At 34.7% G+C, this 5763-nt stretch overlaps 1 long non-coding RNA gene across 2 annotated transcripts; it reads left to right on the top strand.

Annotated features, from left to right (window-relative positions):
* The first annotated feature begins 508 nt into the window (after nucleotides 1-508).
* Nucleotides 509-3530, top strand: LOC135770452 (uncharacterized). 2 transcript variants are annotated; one of them, XR_010542631.2, is made up of 4 exons: nucleotides 1973-2317; nucleotides 2459-2520; nucleotides 2808-2869; nucleotides 3030-3530. It is a non-coding gene; the product is annotated as an uncharacterized lncRNA (long non-coding RNA). The 2 variants fall into 2 exon arrangements; XR_012337161.1 differs by lacking the exon at nucleotides 3030-3530 and adding an exon at nucleotides 509-770 and having other exon boundaries at nucleotides 2261-2317; nucleotides 2459-3021.
* Nucleotides 3531-5763: the final 2233 nt, after the last annotated feature.

Below are 5763 nucleotides of genomic sequence, written 5' to 3'. Positions count from 1 at the left end.
TAAAGCTAACAAATGCTTATTTTATTAAGTGACCAATTATCTGATTATAGGATAAGTTAATTATGCAGTTTGTTTAAAAATTACCTTTTCGGTCTCTTACAATATGATTCAACAGAAGGAAATGATCTTTCTAAGCCATGTTTTATTAAAAGTTAACTCGTGCTCGGTGACAATTATTAAGACCTTAATTAAATATACATGATTGTTTGGCAACTGAATATATCTCAGGCATTCCCAGTTTTAGTTTCAGTTTTAATGTATCTTTGCACCGTTAAAGCCAAGGTTACAGGATTGATTCAGAAGAAATTCAAGATACACTGCAAAAATTACTTTCTTAACTAGGATTTTTTGTCTTGTTTTCAGTACAAATATCTTAAAATTTCCTAAATCAAGATGTTTTTTCTTGATGAGCAAAACGACCTAAGAGCAAAATAAGACATTTATTACCTTAAAAATACATTAAAATTACACTGTTAGATGTCGCTGTAGATTTAGCAGCACTGTACTGTAAAAATCCACAGTACTATACTGTATGTGTACATTACAGTACAGTACTGCAGTTCATAATGCATTCTGGGTAAATTTGTTTGAGCGGGAAAATTTTACAGTATATTTTGGTCTTGATGTAACCTTGCTGTAGCCATTGCTGTAATGTGCCAGGTGTACTTGCAATAATCAGAGAAAGTGCGCCAACGTCAAGTCACACAGACAGAGGGAGAGCACAACTCTTGGCTGCAGCTGAAGGAGGACGATTGATTTCTGTCAGTTCGGTAAGTTTGAAATATTTCTGTTTCATGAAAACTTAATTTTTAGTTTAAGAATGTTGTCAATAGTTTGTCACAATATTGTTTTAAACGTGCAATGAGAGAGAAAAACGGTCGCCAACAAAGTTTCAATCTCCCTCAGAAAGTAAGCTAACGTTACACACAGATGTCTACCGCTGCTTTAACTCGCTTTACACCTTTTTTTAATGAATATAGGGTTGTTTTAACTAAATTATGACGGTTTGGTGAGTTTATATTGTGTTGAAAGTGTGGTGACAATGAAACTATTTTTAACGAAATGGACAAAGACAACCCGCCACCGCGGTCTTGCGGTCCCAGCATAACGGTCGTTTATCTCGGCGTTTCATCCGTTCAGTTAGCGTCAGAGAAAAGTATTAAGTTCGACTGTTTGGCAAGGCTGACTCGTGGTTGTAAACAGATAGGACTTGACTCCCAGTACACAGCATAGTAAGTTACCGAACTACTCCACAGAAGTGAAAACAAGAAACCTCATATTTAACTGGATACATGCATCGAACTCATCGCAGCTTTAACTTCGACCAAATATCATTCAGACCTGGGCTCATCTTAATATCAGATGAACGAAAGGGATTGCCGCGCTTATTGTTGTTGTTATTATATTAACGTTACGGTATATCAGCAAAAGCAGAGAATATCTTCTCTTAAGCGTTTTACACGCCCAGTAAGTTGTCCAGTACATTTTTATGGCATATTGTTTCCACCACTTCAGATGCATTACACGCTGTATATACGTTTCCAAAACACATCAAATCAATGCACGAAAAGAGAACGGGCTCCGCATTTACGTACCTTTGTCTTCTTGTCTCTGTCATCTGATCCTTCAACTCTGGATGTAAAATAGTCCATTATAACATCGTGTAGGAAACTGGCATAACCAGGATTGCTCAGATTTAGGCGATCATGTTTATCTTTAAAGTGAGCAGCTAGCTACTTACTTGTTAAAAAACTTTGCGTGAAATAGCGTGTTACACCGCAGCCGTCCGGGTAAAACATTAAAGGGACAGTCTTTTTACCTTGTCACTATAAATCGCTATTTTCTGCAGTAAACGAGACATTTTCAGAGATTTTCTGTAGACAAGATGTTATAGAATAATAATTAAAAAAGAATTATTTAGATATTTATATATAATATAACAACTATATATATATTTGTTTTACAACTGACTTAACACTTACAGTAATGTTTTATTTGTTAGCATAGCATGATATTAGATTTAAACACTTAATACATTTTTAAATCAATCACTTTGTCTCTGCACAATGAACATTATCAAATATTATTAATGTTGTAAAATATATTGTTCATTGTTAGTTCATATTAGCTAAGGCATTACCAAATGTTAAGGAATAAACTCTTATAGTAAAGTGTTACTAAGTTTTCTTTTACCATTTCCTTCACAATGTCTACTTATTTCTATGGCTAACAGATTTTGTAACATTTGTCTTTTTTACAGTCTTACCATTGCTTGTAAGTCGGATTGGGTAAGATGGATCATCTTTAAAGGCACCAGGCAAGTACATGATGTACAGTTACAAGTCATGTATTTTTTTGACTGCAATATTAAATGCTTTCACGTCACATGTAAAAGTACACAGGAATGTGCTGATCACTTTTTATTTGTAGTTTACATGAGTGTCATTGCACTTTTCAGGAGTTAAGGCAGATGTGGAGGCACAACGGGTGACACCAGACACACACCAAGCACATTGTTCGGTAAGTTTGCACTTTACCACTACAGTTTCTTTAAATACCCATGTATACACTCATTCACAATTCCCACACACAACACTGTAACACGACCATACACAACATGTACACAATTGTCTTAGTTTGCCATGTAGAAATATACAAACAGAAATATTCAGACTTTGGTTATAAGAAATTTAATTTAATAATTGTATTTATTTAGCAGAGGTGTCCCTGGACTTTATTGACAAAAGATTTTGTTTTCAGAATAAAAAGTTGTGTCCAAATCAGTAACAATTGTACTTTCTGTTCAGGACATTCAATCATGACATGATCCATGTGGATGCTGTCCATTGAGGAAAGAGTTTGTTCAGCGGTAAGTGAATCTTCTGTATTTTAATGTAATTAGGTGTGGAACAGTAGAATAAGAGCAAAAGGTTTCAGAATAGGAGTAAATTCAAGGCTGAGTTTAGTTTTTTTAAGAATCTTTTTCTATCTTATATTTGTTGACTTAATGTTTATGATATTTCTAACAGGTTTCTGGATAGAATTAATTCCAAAGATGGGAAAAAGTGCACATCCAGACAAGGAGCAAGCAAATAGACAAGGAACTTGGTGCAGAGAAAAGCTGTGGCCATTAACCCCCATGTGAACAGCTTCATGCAGTCCCTGATTGAGTTCGAATGGACGACTTCAAAGTAAAGGCCACTGTGGTCTGTCTGCCACAGTTTAATGCATTTATTTTTAGTGTTAAATGAAATTCAAGTAGAATATTTAAAACTATGGGCCAGTGTTCTTTTTACCACAGTGAAATGTTACCTTTTAGTCGATGATGGACTTTAAACTGAAAACTTCAAACTATGGAACAGTGTTCTATTTGCCAGAGTTAAATATGTTACAGCAGGGGTCTCCAAACTTGTTTATACTTGTTGATTTTATTTTATGTTACTTGATTATATGTTTATTATTGTTTAAAATCTTGTTTTAAATATGTTTTGTTTCGATTAAATGTTTTTTAAATAAAATTTTGATACAAACATTGCTTGGATTGCCTTTTAATTCATTATGTCATGTCAAGGATAGCATTTTTACCATATTAATAACTATAGATTTAAACCTAAATCTCTAGCTATTTTATATAATATTATTGTATTAACTGTAATAAGTAATAAATAGTATTTATGGGTCAATATAGACATTACAGTAAATTACTGTAAAAATAGACTACTGTAATAAAATATTGTAAAATTACAGTACAGTACTGCTTTGTAACTATACAGTACTAGTTTGTGTACTGTAAAATGGTATTACAGTACAGTACTGTAAAACCAAAATACAGTAACTTACTGGCAACCGTGCTGCCAGTACCGTACTGTAAAAATACAGGGAAATCGTTAACAGTGTACCTTTTATTTAATGTACCTAGTTTTTAGACAAAATGTATCAAATTTTAGTGTATTTGTTGATAAAACAAGCAAAAAAATCTGCCAATGGTGTAAGCAAATCTTTCTTGAATTTTTCTTGAATTAAGTGTTTAAGAAAAAAGTTCAAGATTTTTTTTTGCTTACCCCATTGGCAGATTTTTTTTTTGCTTGTTTAATCCACCAATTCATTTAAATTTGATATTGTTTGTCTAAAAACTGGACTTGTTTTCTTAGGTAATTTTGATGTATTTTTAAAGGAATAGTCAATTTTCTTAAAAGAAAAATGCAGATAATTTACTCACCACCATGTCATCCAAAATGTTTGTCTTTCTTTGTTCAGTCGAGAAGAAATTATGTTTTTTGAGGAAAACATTGCAGGATTTTTATCATTTTAATGGACTTTAATAGAGCCATACACTTAACACTAAACTCAACATGTAACAGTTTTTTTTCAACAGAGTTTCAAAGGACTCTAAACGATCCCAAATGAGGCATAAAGGTCTTATCTAGCGAAACGATTTTCATTTTTGACAAGAAAAATAACAAATATACACTTTTAAACCACAATTTCTCGTCTAGATCTGGTCCAGCGCGACTTAACGTAAATGCGTAGTGACGTAGGGAGGTCACGTGTAACATATATAAAACGCACATTTGCGGACCATTGTAAACAATAAACTGACAGAGAGACATTAATTAGTATCATTCCACATACAACAACGTAGGAACGGTCTTCTTCCAACACACTTGTAAACATTGGGGCGGAGTTTCGCGTTCGTCCTCTGTGACCTCTTGACGTCATGACGTATTGCGTGGGGTCACGCTGACGCTTTCAGGACTGGATCTAGACGAGAAGTCGTGGTTTAAAAGTGTATATTTGTTATTTTTCTTGTCAAAAATGAAAATAAATCGTTTCGCTAGATAAGACCCTTATGCCTCGTTTGGGATCATTTAGGGGCTGTTTACACTTGGTATTAAGATGTGTTTTCATCGATCGGATCACAAGTGGATGAGAGAGACACATTACGTTTACACCTGGTATTTAAATCCGTCTCTTTTGTCCACTTTCGACCGCTTCTGTTCTGAATACTGTGAGGGGATGGTCCGTGAGACGGTGGGTGAGTCTCTCTGCTGTCATTCAAACGCGAGCGGGAGAAATAATGAGTTTATATGGACGCAAACTAATATTATGTCAGAGTGCACTGCTTGTTTAGCAAGTATACATGCTGCATAGAGTTTTGTACGTGTGTATGTTAGAGCTTTCTCTGAATTTTCAGCACAATTGATGAAATAGGATCGCGCAACTTTCAAGGCTAAAAATAGCGCTGTTCACCGTATGTTCACGCCAGAAGTCAAAAAAAAAAAGTAAAATTAGTGTTTAATACCTCAGATTAGATACATGGGCGGAGAGAAGGCGGTCGCGTGTGGCTGTTCGAACGCATTCAACCACATTGCGTTCCGCAGCTCCAAAGCGATCCGATCGAAAGTGGTTTCGACTACCTCTGAATGTGGTGGAAAGTGGTCGAAAGTGGGCACGTTCAAAACGTTTTGAACACCGTTTACACCTGGCATTAACGTCGTCCACTTGTGATCCGATCGACGAAAACGCATGTTAATGCCAAGTGTAAACAGCCTCTTATAGTCCTTTGAAACTCCGTTAAAAAAACTGTTAAGTGTTGAGTTAAGTGTTAATTGTTGGTGTCCATTAAAGGCTATTAAAATGAGAAACATCCTGCAATGTTTTCCTCAAAAAACATAATTTCTTCTCGACTGAACAAAGAAAGACATCAACATTTTGGATGACATGGTGGTGAGTAAATTATCTGGATTTTTCTTTTAAGAAAAT

Source organism: Paramisgurnus dabryanus, chromosome 8 (assembly GCF_030506205.2).
Source record: "Paramisgurnus dabryanus chromosome 8, PD_genome_1.1, whole genome shotgun sequence".
NCBI classification, from domain to species: Eukaryota; Metazoa; Chordata; class Actinopteri; order Cypriniformes; family Cobitidae; genus Paramisgurnus; species Paramisgurnus dabryanus.
Note: the sequence above shows the minus strand (reverse complement) of the source record. Positions and strands in the feature narration are given on the sequence as shown.